General features: G+C 39.9%; 1 protein-coding gene across 5 annotated transcripts in view; it reads left to right on the top strand.

Annotated features, from left to right (window-relative positions):
• FILIP1 (filamin A interacting protein 1) overlaps positions 1–15,590 on the top strand; it is a 114,732-nt gene that overhangs the window by 43,239 nt on the left and 55,903 nt on the right. The gene's annotated exons all lie outside the window — the stretch shown is intronic.

Here is a 15,590-nt window from a genome sequence, read left to right as displayed (position 1 = left end):
ACCTCTGCCTGTCCCATCTGGTGTCCAGCGCTCTGCACATTCTTTGCCTTTCAAAGATCCATTAGGTTTATTTCTTGGAGTAGTGCTTGCTTGAAAGCTTTCTCAGTAGTCCTGGTTTACATGTTAATTCTGCCCAGTAGTAAGTGGGAAGAATTGATGGCAGCCAGTGCCCAACTTGTCCCCCAAATGTCTGTCCAGTTTTGAGATTCTCTTTGATGCTAATAAGTCATTGAACTCTCAGTAGTGTCAGCCTTCAGGAAATTTCAAAATAAGGAGCTGAAACGCGATATTTCAAATAGTCCATATGAAGACTTCTGACTTTTTGAGACTTACGCCTTCTGTGCTAGGACTGCTTACCAAATCTATACATTCTTTTGGTTGTGCTTTAGTGATCTTTTTCTCTGATCCTATGGACAGGCTGCCCAACCTGTGTGAAAACATTTTGTCTTAATCTCTTTATTCTAGTTAACCATTATTATTTAGCATTTCATATAAGGTCTTACTTTTCTCCTGAAACCCTCGTTCATAACATTTTTACTTTAATTTTGGACTTGTTACCATCTTAGCTGATTACAAGAAGTGTATTGTTAATTTCTTTGATACATGAGTCACCTGAGTTGCACCATTACCACACCTCTCAGATTCCATCTCATTAAATGTCATTAGGTATCACTTTTTCTGTACATATTTCACCTCTAGTTTGTCAGAAAGTACTTTCAAGTTACAGGAAGGATGCATTCAAAATAAATAATTTTGTCAAAACCAGATAATGGTCATTTTACAATGAAAAATTGAAGAAAAAAAAGGGAAGAAAATCTGTTGAAATTGCAATTTTGCAAAGGAAAAAATGAAATTGTCATCACAGAACAGTCCTTCATCTTATTTCGTACAAAAACTTGTGTATATCGCTTCTTTTTTAAAGATGGAGCTAGCATGTAGCTTCTGTGGTGAATAGAGTCAAACCTCAAGAGAAATGTATCATGTTTGTGTTGTTCAGAAAGATTTACCCTGTAGTCACCTTTGTCTGGAAAGGGGAGCTTAAAAAAAGTTTCCGGTGTGGCAATAAATGTGATCTTTATTATTTGAGTAATTCCCCTGTTCTTCACCATAAGCTTTTACTTCAAGAGGTAGCTACAGAACCTTCAAAGAACTGCCCATGTTCTCATAATTCCTATGTAGATGTTAGGGAGAGCTGCAATCTGTGCTGTGCAATATGGGCTGAACATCCTCAACAAGTTGATACTTCCATTGTCCTGGACAATACTTTTATGTATATTCATACATACAGACCCCACAGAGATGAGAGGCACTGCTAAAGCTTCCTGACGTGACAGGAGGATTGTGAGAACAACCACATTGGTAGCCATAGAATGCGACTGTTCTTCTGCTCCTTGTGGCCATAGGTGTTTTTAATTTAATTTCACCCCCCATTTTAGTTATTTTCCTGGTACCTGTGTTGGCCCACTTCTAAAGTGGGCAAGCTACAACACTTTGGCTTGAGATGAGAGCCTGGTTTTAACACTGCAAACGAAGATGAGCCAAGGAAGACTCCAGCCAAAGTAGATCGTCTGGTATTACCTCCTGGCTGTCACAGTGACTCAAGGCACTGAGTCATTTCATGGCTTTTGATTTTCATATCTGTTTGGACATCTCTGGTGGCTGGCTAGCGTTTTGTTAGACTGACAAATCAGACTGTGGGTTTATTTTGAAGCCATTTCAACGCTGGCAAAACAAACATTATATAGGCATATGGAATAAGACTTTAGTTTGAGAATGCCATCAGGCTGTATCTGTAGGGAGATCCATTATTTTTTGACTTAAAAAATGGGATAAAATACCATGACTGTTTACTGAGCAGCCATGAGCAGGGGGCATCTTATGCCTGTACCATCAAACAGTAACCCCCAAACAGTGAGCTCAGCCATGGGAAGTAATCTGGTCATGACAACCATGGGGTTAGCAGGGTAAACTGGTAATGTACTCATGTGTATCATGAGCTTGGTTCACTATTCACATCACATAACAACAAAGCAAACACAGATCCATACCACATTGCTGTTGGTATCAATTTTGAGTCCTTACTTTAGGACTTGACCCCCCAGCTCTTCATTTTGAAGGCAAACATGCCAGAAGACCGCGGGGACATGCCCTGGCAGTGATGTTTTATGTCATCATTTTTAACTTTATTATTTTTTTAAATTATAATGACCTCAGATAGCTTGCCTGTGCTTTAGCTTCTAGGACCAAGTTGGACTCTTCTTGTCTTCAGGTTCCCTGGCTAGACCCTGTGAATTTACTGAATATAGAGAAGGAAAGCTTTTCATAAATGTCAGAGGTCACTGTAGCCTATTCCTTATTTTGTAAGAAAACAAAAGGGGAGAAAAAGTATACAGAAGCTGCAGTGATGTGTCCCAATATACATGGAGCCAGAGAGCTCTTAAGTACAACCTCTCTGAAGGGGAGTGGGAAACAAATGAACTGATGACAGGGATTGATTTTAAAGGCCTTACAGCTCAGTGGAGTGTATTTTCTCTTTTGAGATCCAACTGCTCGTATAAAAAAGCAGTGATTACATGGTCTTTAAACCCATATTGAATATATAGGGGCAAAAAAATCCATGAAGGAATTCTGCCTATACCTGGAAGAAAAATCTAATTTTTAAATGCTGCAAAGCTGATTTGAAAAGAAAACTTCAAATACCTTAGAATAAGTTAGACCATGAAGGTATGGCATTAATTTGCCTGGTTGTTACAGTGATTTCAGTCAAACCCACATGTGAATATTATTAATTACAGAGCAACACAGGCAGTGGATCTTTACAATGATATATAGTCCTATCTGTGGTTCACAGATTTTTGTCCAATGGTCTATGTATTTGTCCTGGCAGGAATATATTCCGTTTCTGTATGATTTCTGAGCAGCAGCCATTAATCTCCAGCAATACTAAAACTGATTTTCAACATTTCCTGACTGGGGGCCCAAAAGGAAATGAGGAGCAGTATACAAACATGTTTATCATTCACTCTTCTATTGCATGTTTGGAAAAAAACCTCCAGAATAATACAACTATGTTTTGAAGACAGCATCCCACTACAAATCTTTAAGTTCTTCAAGAAAAATAATTTCTTAGCCACGTTCTGTGCCTATTGCTGACAATTTAAGCTTGGGAGACAGTTTGCTATGTTTCACACCAATTTAAATAGGACCAGCCTTTCTGCTTGAGGCCTTTATTACAGTCAGTGTTTTACTGTGTTTCCCCAGTGCAAACACGGCATTCACCCCTTTCAGCTCAGCCACCCATTCCTGTGGAGGACCCTTGCATGCTTTAGGGCTGAGGGAAATGTTTCCTGAGAGCCTGGCACTCGGGAGGAGCGGAGCTCCACAGAGCTAGGCAGCCATGGGGCGTAAAGGAAGTGCATGTTAAGTTGTCAGCTGTATGTTTCCTCTCTTGCAGACCTGAGGATGCAGATAGGCAATACATGAAATATGATGTCTTGAGGAACAGTACCGGTAATATATCAGTGATACACAGATTAATCACAAGACACAGTTCTGAGAAGTCTTCATACTTCCAAATTATTTAATGTAGCACTGGATTTGGTTTGACATTTGAAGGGAAACACTTTGTAGCAGATACTCAGAGGTAAACCTATTTGTATAGCGTTCCTCCTCCAGAGAGAGAGAGAGAGAGACCAAAAGACTCTGTTGTCAAAGAAGCCTTTTCCATTAATCTATATTTATTTAAGACCGCATTTAATGGTTAATTTGAGTGCTCAAACAAGAGAGAGTGCAACAGGTTGTTCTAGGGCAGGTTGCTTGTGGTTGAAACAGGGTAGTTGTGGGGGGAAGGAGTGTCTCATCCAACAGAGCCAGGAGGAGCTCACCTTCAGGGCTGCAAGACCTTCTTTTTGACCTGGGTGTTTCATGGAATGGTTGGCAGAGGTTTGCAAGGAATGTGTGTTTTGTTCTCTCTGGCAAAGTCATTATGAAACACTTAGATCAGTGGTTGCACATCCTACCATGAGGGAAATCCCCTCTCTTAACAAAGTTAGTTAACAGGTACTCACATGGGTATAGGTGATATATCTATGAATACCTGTTGCATTCTAATATTTTTAAAAGGTATTTTAGTATTTTACCATCTGTCTTTCTATCAGAAAACTAAGCTTTGTAAATGTAAAGGAAAGGAAAAATCTTTACTGTTTCCATCTTTCTGCTTTTTACTTTCTTTCCTGTTTGTATAGCTACATATTTTATTAATATATTTTATTCTATAATCATTCTGTTCTGTTCTCTTTCCTAAGATCTAACTTTCCCTCTTCACTTTTTTTCCCTTTCTTTATCTCTCTAGTTGTTACCTTTTTCCTTATTCTACCTTTTTGTCACTTCCCAACTCAGGCTTTCCTCATCCTCATACTGCAGATGCATTGACTGACCTGAGAATCCTGGAGATAAAACTGCGGAAGATCTATTGTAAATCAAGTTCCAGCAGCTAATTTTTTAAGGCAACAACTTCATTTAACCCTTGTCATTAATTTATTAAGCTGTGTTTTTAGGTTAGGTCGATTGTTCACCTTGACTACTCCTATTGGAAAATAGTCCCAGAACTGAAAAGCTTTAATGTTTAGAGTTAATTTCCCTCTTTTAATTTCTAATGCAATTTTAATTAAGTTCTAGTGAAACCTTTATGAAATTGCGCTATACACTGATCCTGCTTTGAAAAGCCAACCTCCCTACTATTTAGTGCCTGATGTGTTTTTGGACAGCAGTCTCCCATCCTCTGAGCCTTTCTTTTTGCTGTGCTACCTTGTCACATCCTTTTAGTTTCCTCTAGCAAAACAGTCTTTCCACAATTTCCATCTCCCTTTGATCAGCACCCTGGGTTCATCTTTCTTAATAGCTGGAACTACACGTGGTGCTGTAGGAGAGAGCTCACTGGTGCCTTGTACATTGGGTTTAATATTTCACTTTCTCTGCTGACATGGCATTACTTGGCCTTTTCATCACTCGTCAGTCTGAGTAATACAAGCAAGAGAGTTTGACTCTGTAGCTGTAATTGTGATGTTTTTCTGTCTCTTTTTCCTCTTTCTGCAATGTGTATACTTTCATGTAATGCCTCAAACTGCTTTTGTATCAAACTTGACTTTCCCATGATGTCTTAAAGACATTGTGAGAGACACCTAGCTGTTGCTTAGGTAAAACCACTGTACAAACCTCTATATTTTTTCTTCATTGCCTTTATTTGATACTCTTGCATTAACATTATTAAATATTGAGCTGCCTGAAAGCTCAAGCAATGTATATGAGATAGAAACCAGATGTGTTTCTTTTGCACAGTACTGAAATTGGAAGAGAAAGTTGGGACAAGTTGCCTTGCACCAGAGAAAGGAGTGCATAACAGAATGAAGAGGTTTTCAGATGGTCATTAGCAAAATATCACAAATTAACAAACTGAACAGGAGCCAGGGTGGAAACAGTAGGTAAAGTCAGAGAAAAGTGCATGTAGGGTATCTTTTTAGGTATTTATAACTGCAAAATTTTGTTTGAATTGAAACAGTTTAGGAGTTCTGAGCATATCATACAGATGAAATATAAATTCCCTGAGAGAAAAACCTTAGCATGTACAGAGCTACAGGGAAAAAGAGAAGATAGGGTTAATGTGAGGAGGGAGAGGTGACTTAAGGAGAATGGAATGAGGGGAAAGAGGCCGGGCAATAGAAGAAAAAGAGTGTAAGAATACAACAGAGATAAATAGAGCCAATCTAGAGACATGGAAAGGGGACATAAAAAAGGCAAGACAATGAAAAGAAAGATAGTATGCACAGTGTAGCAAAATAGGAGCCTAAAAACAAGCCCTAAAAATGTCTGGCATATCAGTACAATGAGTTAAAAAATTCTCTCCCCTCTTACTGACCCCTGGTTTGTTTGTTTGTGTTTTCCTGGTAAAGCATGCTTTTGCAGCACAAAAATATTAAATTAGGATAAACTTCAGACCACAAATGATCTCTTCTATTTTTATTGAGCAATTTATAACCAGAGATTAATTTTGTCAAGAGTAGTATGGGGTTTTTTTCTGTAGCTTGCAATCACTGCTGTGCAAAGTGCAGGACATATCATGGGAGGTAAGCAGAACTTGTCTAGCAAGTCCCAGAATCATGAATTTTAAAATAGAACCTGTCTGTTTTCTGAGAGAAGGAAAAAAAAAGATAAGACAGTATACTGAAATATAATTAAATTGTGCTATTTAGGCAATTTCCTTCTCCCTCTGAAATTAAGGGTGGAGGTAATGTCAACCTATTATCAATAATGATGATAGCCATATTTCTCTTTGGTACTAAAATTGCTTTAGAATGACATGTTTTTCAAAGTGAGAATCCTCAATAAAATGTCACCGTCACTGGAAAGCTGTAGGCTGAAAATGTCTTTTGCAAAGACATTTTAACATCTTTTTCTGTTAATGCCTGAGCTGTACTTAAAAGAGCTACATCCTTCATGTTAGTTAGGCTTGAAGTGTCAGAAGAGAGAGGAATAATTGGCAAGTGTCTCTGATCTGTTGAACATCTCATCTAGAGTGAAAGGAATAGTATGAGCAGCCTGGGGTTTTTTTTCCAAAAATTCTTGGTCTTCTGTTCAAAAGAGAACAGTAAGGACTGCCTCATATCAGGTTTTAAGTTTTGGTCTTATTCCCATTGGGATCAGTGTCTGTAACTGATCCTATTTTGCAATCTTTTAAAAATAATTTTATATAATGGATGTCATTTGACATTTTTTTTTCCACTTAATAGAAGTTGTATACTCAGTGCAACAGTAATGAGGAAGCTTGTATCTTTTCTCATTTTTCTTGAGAGAAGGTTCACTCTGTGGGAGAGGAAATGGCCAACACTTTTGCAATCAATGTTAAATGTGTGGACTCTGGCTTTAAAATATCTGGGATTCTTGGGAGATCTTGCAATGAGCATGTGTCTTATGTATCATAACGCTGTCCAGTACTGTGACTCACCAGTTGTTAATTTAACATTGTAGTTGTAGATGAGTCTGTTTTTATTAACTTTGCTGCTCCATTTGTGTATTTATTAAGTTTTTGTCTCCTGTTCTGCAGCTGAGGATCAGATAAGCTCTTGAGAGCAAAACAAATTATTTTTCATCCAAAATAAGCTTTAATAAAAGCAAATACAAGTCTTTATGTAATAATTATGAGAATATGGCTATCTGAGAAAGTGTCTTGTTTCTAGGGTTAAAGGCTCCACCTATTGGTTGACTAAAATGAGAGAAATGTAACATTAGAAAACTGCTGGTCCTACTGAACATCCTGTGTCTTGCCACATCTTACGAAATTTCTGGCTTCAGCATAGAATTTTGCATGATATCCAAAATAAAGCAAACTTAGTGATTTATTTCGGTGCAGATGTGGCAGGCAAAATGATGCACTGCTGAGACACTATGAAGGGAAGTCCTTTTCCTAGGACAAGAAGAGTTTGGATTTTGCAAGTGACGTCTTTTTTATCCTGGAAATAATTAGTTTTCTTTGAAAAAAAAAATTATCATCAAGTCTTCCATGCCAGCAAAATGAATGGAACTGACTAACTCAAATACAGTTGCATGGTAATTTCCAGGCATTTGTTACCTTCAAGTTTAAACAAATCAGAAACAGAAATGTTGATGTAATCAGCTTCGTAATGGAAGCCCATTTTCCCAGTACTGGCTCAGGCAGTCTCAGCAGTTCAGGTAAATGGCATTTTGAAGGGCTTCAGAGTCATTCTTGGTAATGCAATGGGAGGATGGAGAGGTGAAAGGAAGTCCAAGTGGGGCCTGGGGTGGGGGGGCAAAGGGGAGGAGGCAGGCATTGGGGAGAATCAGGGGGATTTTGGAGATGACAGGAGGCTGTGAGGGCATTGTGGGCATGGCTGGGAGCTCTTGCTCTGAACCTTTCATTGCCTGTCCTCTCTAGTCACTTCACCCTGAGAGTTTGTGCCACTTTCCTCATTTCCTCTGGCAACTCCTCTGTTGAAATTATTGGCTGTGCTGGTGAGGGCTTGCTGTAGTGCAGTCCTACTCTTCTTGCCCGTTCATCAGTCATCAATAATTTGAATGCACATTGTCTAGCACAGAGTACTGAAAAACAGCTTGCTGAAGCCAACAAAATGCTTGGACAAGAGAAAGTTGTGTATAGAATTTATTACACATGTACACACAGTTACATCTGTTAGTATCCCACATGCTTCTGTCTACACGGAGGAGGCAGAGGGATTGTTTCTGAACTTCATCATCCTGGTGGCTACAGCCTTGCTGGCACCAGCTTGTCTTGCTCCATCCTGCTCTTCATGTGCTCATTCCTGCCAGAAGGCAGCAAGATCAGGGCAGAAAAAAAATGCTTGGGCAGATCTGTTTCTCTTGGACAGGGGGTACTCGTGCCAGCAGCTTCAAGTGCATCGCTGAAATTCAGGTCAGAACACCTAATTTCAGATGCTTCAGTTCCTTATACAGTCAATGTAGCACTTCAAAGAGCAATTTAGACAAGTTAGTGACATGTCTAATGAAGATCCTTTTTAATTTTTTAGTTTCTTTATACTTTTTACTTTTTTAGTTTCCAATGGATTTCAACCACTAGGATGACACATAGAAGTACATAAAGGTGGAGGAAATAAAAGAATATAACGAATGGGGAAAATTAATAGGAGAAAAACTATATTGATATCAGAGTGCCATATTTTTGGTAGCACTCATAGGGTACCTAGATCTTCTATATACTTATGAATTAAACCTTACAGCATTCCTGAAAAGTATTATTTTCTGTATGGAATGGAATTTGACTCATGGTGAGGTTAATTTTATATGTGAAGCATGAGAAAGAGGTTCATGATCCATGGATCTCTTGTGTCTTGGTCCAGACTGGCTAACATAAAACTAAGGGCCAGGTGATAAGAGGAGAAATGCTTTTTCTGTTGTTAGCCTTTCATTAATCACCTTTTTTTTTTCTTTAAGAGATGCTAACTGATCACAAAAAAGTTGTGGTTACAAAAGGAACATGGCAACTTTACTACATGACTCCAACTATATAAAACCACCTCAATGTGTGGGAAACGTGCTGCAGTTTTAATAAATTCCTTATACTGCTACAGTAGCTTGTGATGGGCCATTTGTCTGGGATATGGAAAGCTTCAGATCATTTCATAGCATGAATAAATCAGAATAGGGACTGTCATGTGTGATTTGGAGCACATGAACAAGGGAGTTCTCCTCTGCCTCCACAAGCATTGTGGTGACTAGTGCTGGTCAGAGGAAATACCTAAGATTGCTTTTTTTAACCACTTCATTTGTTGGGATGCACACCGTATCACACAGCCACACACCAGTCCTGAACTCAAACACAGTAAGTCATGTGCTGTTGTCAATTATTCTTCCTGCTCAGGTATCTGAAAAAGTGTTTTAACAGGTGTTCCTTCCTCTCCTTGATGGCTAGTTGGATCAATCTGTGGATTCTGCTTGCTGCTTGGGCTTCAGGTCATGTGAAAAATGTTATTATACAGTTAGTGTTGGCTGAGATGAAAACTACATGACTGGATACAGCAAACCCAAAACAGTGGGTTTGCCATTATGATGCATTGCTGAGTCACGTAGAGTATATCCCAACATGCAGACTTGTGCACATAACTGAGAGAGACCCCTGGCAGTGGTCTCTCTGTGCTGACTGGATCACGACACTGTAATTCTATATGCTGCAGTAATCGTCCCATGGTTTGATAATATCAAGCAAAGCACTCTTTCAGTGTGAAAAGACAAGATAGGGTATCCCAGAACCTAATAATTCAGAAAACATCATGCAGTGTGGAGTTAATACTTCTCGGGGCCTTGCTATGGGAATTTTGCTGGCTGTGGCCCAGACTACAGATAATTAATTATGTCAGTGAAAGGCTCTGGTGGCCTGTTTTCTTCAGAAAAAAAGTGACATCATCCATGGAGCGCTCTGGCAATAGAGTAGAACAAAGCTGTGTGGGCAGGAAATAACAGGCAGATGTCTTCTAGTGCTCATTTGATCTGTTTCAAAGCTTGCTGTAAGAAGTAATACATTGCTCAGTGCTGCTTCTCCTCAGCTCTGCGATCTTTAATAGGGACTTTTTTAAATATAAGAGGCCAAATTATTTTCTGATGTAATTCTTCTGGAGTCACTTCAGAATATTGGTGCAGTAGATGAGCTGCATTATCATGTGCCTCTTCTCCAGTATTGATTTTAGAAGGACTTTCTGTGTTATCACTGTAAAATAACGCACAATAAAATGAAATATGCTGTATAGCTCCAAAGGCTTCATACAAGGCTAGAAAGTTCTGCACAGTGTGGAGAAGACAGGACAGTTCTGTTTCATTTCCTCAGGGTCATAAGGGATCGCTAGTATTTCTGGATATATTTCACTTAACTTTTCTACAAAATCAATGATCAACAATGATCACTTTTCATCACTGAAGTAATCTCTTTACCTTCAGAGTACATCATGTACATAGACTTGAGTATAGAAATGTTAAAAGAAATTAAAGCAAGTGAACTCCACAGTTTCAAGTATTAGGAAATTAAGCTAAGATGAAAGGCAAGAAAAAAACTTTGCTGTACCTAGAGTCTTCCTTGCAAGAAAAATTATGTACACATGTTGCTGGTACAGCCTCACTTTGAGTCCTGTGTGTGTGGTTTTGGTGCCACAATATAAGAAAGATATAAAGCTATTGGAGAGTGTCCAAAGGAGGGCTATGAAGATGGTGAAGGGCCTTGAGGGGAAGCCATACAGTGGCTGAGGTCCCTTGGTTTGTTCAGCTTGGAGGAGACTGAGGGGAGACCTCATTGCATTCTACAAGTTCCTCACAGAGGGAAACAGAGGGGCAGGTACTGACCTCTTCTCTCTGGTAACCAGCATGACCCAAGGGAAGGGCATGAAGCTGTGTCAGGAAAGGTTTAGGTTGGATATTAGAAAAAGGGTCTTCACCCAGAGCGTGGTTGAGCACTGGAAAGGCTCCCCAGGGAAGTGGTCACAGCACCAAGTCTGACAGAGTTCAAGAAGCATTTGGACAGAGCTCTCAGGCACATGGCATGATTCTTGGGGCTGTCCTGTGCAGGGCCAGGAGCTGGGCTTGATGATCCCTGTGTGTCCCTTCTAACTCGAGAATTCTATGATTCTGTGTTTCTATGTCATTAGTCAGCATTTTGCATGGCTAGCATCCCTGAGTGAGTGATACAAACAAGGCTACTTCAGATACCTGATATAGGAGAGAAAATATTTATTGAATTTTTATTAAAAAAAACTTTGTATTATGCAATATTTCAGTACAGCATCTAACTTCCCAGCTTTGAAACATGCCTTGTACACTAAGTATATGTGTCCTGGAAGACAAATCGCTACCGAGTCCTTGTAGCAGTTTGAGGAGTCAGGCCTTCAACAATAGTGTCATTCCAACAGGCAGGGTTAGTTTTTATTACTTTCTGTATTCATATTTATAGTATCATGACACAAAAATAAGAAAGTCCGCTTTTGTTTTGATTATTTTAATTTCCCCCTAAGGTAAGAAAAAAAGGGAAGTTACTGATTTTAAACAGGGACTAGCGTTAGGAAAGTTTTGCAGATACAGATGAGTATACCTGCCTGAAGATGCTTTCTTTCATTAAAGGCAACTATGGAAACTTGCGATATTCACTTCCTGAGGTCTCTGCCTTTTCAGAATTAAGGCTATTCCTGCTCTGACGGAAGAACAGCATGTCCTGGATAGCACAGAAAGTAGTGTGAGAACATTCTCCTGATCTCCCTCAGGATGCCTTGAGTGTGATGTCTATTAGCTCTTAGGTGAAACATTTGTAAAGCCTACTGGAATTTAGGAAATCAGTCACTGGTAAGACTCCAACATTACACTGAGAACCTGTGACCTTATCTAGTTTCTGATGCGGTACAGAATAGCTGTTGCACTATAAATAACCAGAACTGTGTGCAGTGCAAGTTACAACAACAAAAGTAGAAGTGATGGTTCCTATCTGTGGTTTCATAGTTATTTTTTGTCATTAATCACTGGCAAGAAAGTATGACTTTATAAATATTAAATATCTGTTACTTAGTATTTTTACTTGTGTAGGTATAATGAAGTGTCTTCATAACTAGAAAAGAAATAGTCAAAAGCTGTAAATATCAGATTGTTCAAATATTACATAGTTGCATTTCTTGTAAATGCTACTCCTGCTCCTGAATTTTCAAAACTTCTTTCATCTAATTGACAGGATAGTTATCATGTTATTGAAATATTTAGCTTGCTCTAAAGTAGTTAGATGTATTTTAGATGCCTACAAACATGAAGTTATGAAAGAAATAGTTACTGGTAACTGATTTTGAGAGAGACACACTGTGAATTTGCAGGAAGGCTACTTACAAATAAAATTCAGGAGAAGAGGTTAGGAGATGTACTGGGAAATGACTGTGAGTTGGGTTTCACTCTCAGCTGACAGTGATTACTTTGACTCCATTCAGCCCATCTTGAATGCAACTGAAATTTTTTCCGATTTACTAGATGCCTTACATGAAACGAGTTTGATCAGTTCAGTCCCATTTCCCAGGTGACAAACGGCCTGTGGCAAAAATTCCTCAGTTAGTGGGTGCTGAGTTTTGTCAGCAGTCTCATGGGAGAGGCCAAAGACTGTGGGAATGGGGAGAGAGGACTGTATTAAATTGTCAGGGCAGGGCATGAGGAGGAAGCACGTCTGAACGCCCGGCTCATGTAACAGTCTTTCCATTGATGGAGAATCTGGTTGCTAGGCTGCTGGACCCCTTTTACAAGCAGCAGAGTCATGCTATTGTTTCCTAAATGGTTTCAATTTTATGCAGGAACCTCTTTACATCCTTTCTATATGTTTTAAATATGTTACTAGGCACGTAGTAAAACTAAGTTTGAAACACAGCCCCTTGCTCTGCTTAAGTTGGTGAGCAAAAGAAAGTCCTTCTACTTTATTCTGTCAAAAAGTGAGTGTTTCAGGGTAGCCCTGCAAAGAGTAGGCTCATGAGGGGAGGGTAGCATTGTTTTTGATTTCCCAGGTAGTAACGCAGACCCCGCATCTTAGGTAAGTGCACTCATCAGTGGGTAGTAGAGAGGAAGGAAAAGAAAGCAGGCAAAGGTTTGTGGGACAGCAGTGCTCCACAGCACTTCAGCCCCTCCATGGAGGTACTGAAGAAGTGAGGTCATCAGCCTTTAGATTTCGTCACCCCCAGTAAGCATAAAACAAGTCTTAGATCCAGTTCAACTTTGCAGCTCCTCTATCAGCAGGAACAGCTGAAGGAGTTAACTGAGTACAGTGTCCAGTTCTGGTCACCACAGTTCAAAAAAGATGCAGGCAAGCTGGAGAGAAGGTCCAAAGGGAGGCCACAACGATGATCAAAGGACTGGAGAACCTGCCTTATGAGGACAGACTGAAGGAATTATGTCTGCTCTCCCTGGAGCAGAGAAGGCTCAGGAAGAACTCATTAACGTATTCCAGTACTTAAAGGGCAGCTGCAAAGAAGAGGGAGGCTCTCTCTCCACAAGGAGTCTCATGGAAAAGACAAGGTGCAACAGGCACAAGTTGCACAGGGAGAGGTTTCATCTCGACATAAGAAACAATCCATCACTGGAACAAAATCCCATGGATGACTCCCTGTGACTGGAATTTTTCAAGATGCAATTGGACATGGGGGTAGATGATCTCATCTAGACTTCCTTTCCTATGGAAGGTTGGACCAGATGATCTTCTGAGGTCTCTTCCAACATGGGCTGTTCTGCGGTTCTATGAGTTTGATGAACAGGGAGTCTCTAAGCAGGCTTTGCTCCCGAGGAAAATGAGTGTGAAACAATACCTCTAAATATATCTGGCCTTCTGTGTTTCTTGGCTTGACAGTTGGCTTGAGAGCATTGCAAATAGATAAAAGTGGTCTCTTCTTTAATCTGTCTTCATTGATCCTACAGCTTAGAGAATCAGGTACTTGAGGGTACTTTATGAATGGAAAAGTCTCTTTATTTTCAAGAACCCACAATACGAACAGTATAAACAGAAAGTTAGCTTGGAGTTTTCTGTGGGACAATTGAAGTAATGAAAAACCAATAAAAGCAAATTTTTTAAATTCCATATTTTGACTTTAAAGAGCTTCTCTGACTAATTGCAGTCTTCTGGACTTTTACAAATAAGTTTCATTGTGTTACAAGCTGTTGCAATATGTGGTCTTCTCAAGCCTGGATGCTCTTTCTCATCACAGCACCAACAAAACAAAACAAAAAAAGGACTTGTTTTCCTGTGCCAAACACCATGTTCCTTCTATCAAAACAGCTAACAACTTTCCTCTGGGATTCATATATAAATTTACTTCCAATTTGAAATATCTTCCTTTCAGAGGAAGATTGTCTCCTACCCTATGATTTATGCAAAACAGCATTGTGCTTTGAGACAAGGGAGTCACCAACAGCAAATGTCCATTAGTAGAAACAGTTTGCCAGCAAGGTTTCCTCTTCTTAGCTAGGACCCCACACTTTGAGCCTCTCATGCCTCTTTCCAGGTATGTGTGTTGAAGTAGCCCAAGTGTTCCTCTGCAGGATTATTCTCATTTGTTTTCTGAAAATAGTCTGTTTTCTGCAGATTGCTATACATTGAAAAAAAAATATCTCTATCAGCCCTCTTCTCGTCGTTTCAGTGGAAAATTAGTCATTTGGAGGAAACATGAAATCAAGGAGATAGACAGGCGTGCTGTTTCAGCTCCTTGCCTCTACATTATCCTGAGGAGTTTTGGAGAGATTAATTGGAGTTCATAAACCCCGAGGCTGATGGAAGGTTAGGGTGTTGCCTGGGTCTCTCTCTCGTGTAGGTCAGCTGCACTTCAGAATCTCCCTATGATGGGAGATTCAAAATTGATCTGATCAAATAAAAGTAAATTTGCCTCCAGTTTATTATTAGCATGACATTCCCTTTTTGGTCCAATGCTTCCTAGCAACCTGAGTGCCTGTCAGTCAGTTTGCTTCTCATAGGTCTGCGGAAACAGAGTACTTGGTGAATTAACCAATATCCTTGAAAAGATAATGATAGGAGAAATGGCCAAGCCCATGAAAGGCAGAAGGCACTTTGCCATATTAATGTGATCCAAATCCAGAGTTCCAGGAGAGTGTGGGGTAACCAAGAAAGGGTACATGAGAGGGGAACTGACTGGGATGGTGCCACCCAGCCTGTATCTGGCCTTGGTACCCTCCTCTTGGGCTGCAGCAAGGGGTGTTCAGTGCTGACAGTCCTATCACCTGTCCCCTTGGAGCTAAGTGTGTCACTGCTTCTCTTTAAAAATGAAGCAAGGAAAAGTGTTTTCCTTCAAAGCTCTGAACTGATTTTGGGCACCTTTCTTCCTTCTTGGGATGTCAGTTCTTTCATTCAGCATCATCCACTCTCCTGGCTTGGCTCCTTTGGTTCTTGGGGGACTCAAACCTGCAGCTTCCAGAAGCCTTTCTTAGCTAGCAAGTTATAAGCTGTTTCAGGGACTCTTATTCCCTCCTGATGAAGTTGCTCCATTTTAATTGTGAGTGATGACAGACTAAGGAGGCCTGAAGGAAAGTACGCATGT

Source organism: Corapipo altera, unplaced genomic scaffold (genome assembly GCF_003945725.1).
Source record: "Corapipo altera isolate COAL_440 unplaced genomic scaffold, ASM394572v1 2, whole genome shotgun sequence".
NCBI lineage: Eukaryota > Metazoa > Chordata > Aves > Passeriformes > Pipridae > Corapipo > Corapipo altera.
Note: the sequence above shows the minus strand (reverse complement) of the source record. Positions and strands in the feature narration are given on the sequence as shown.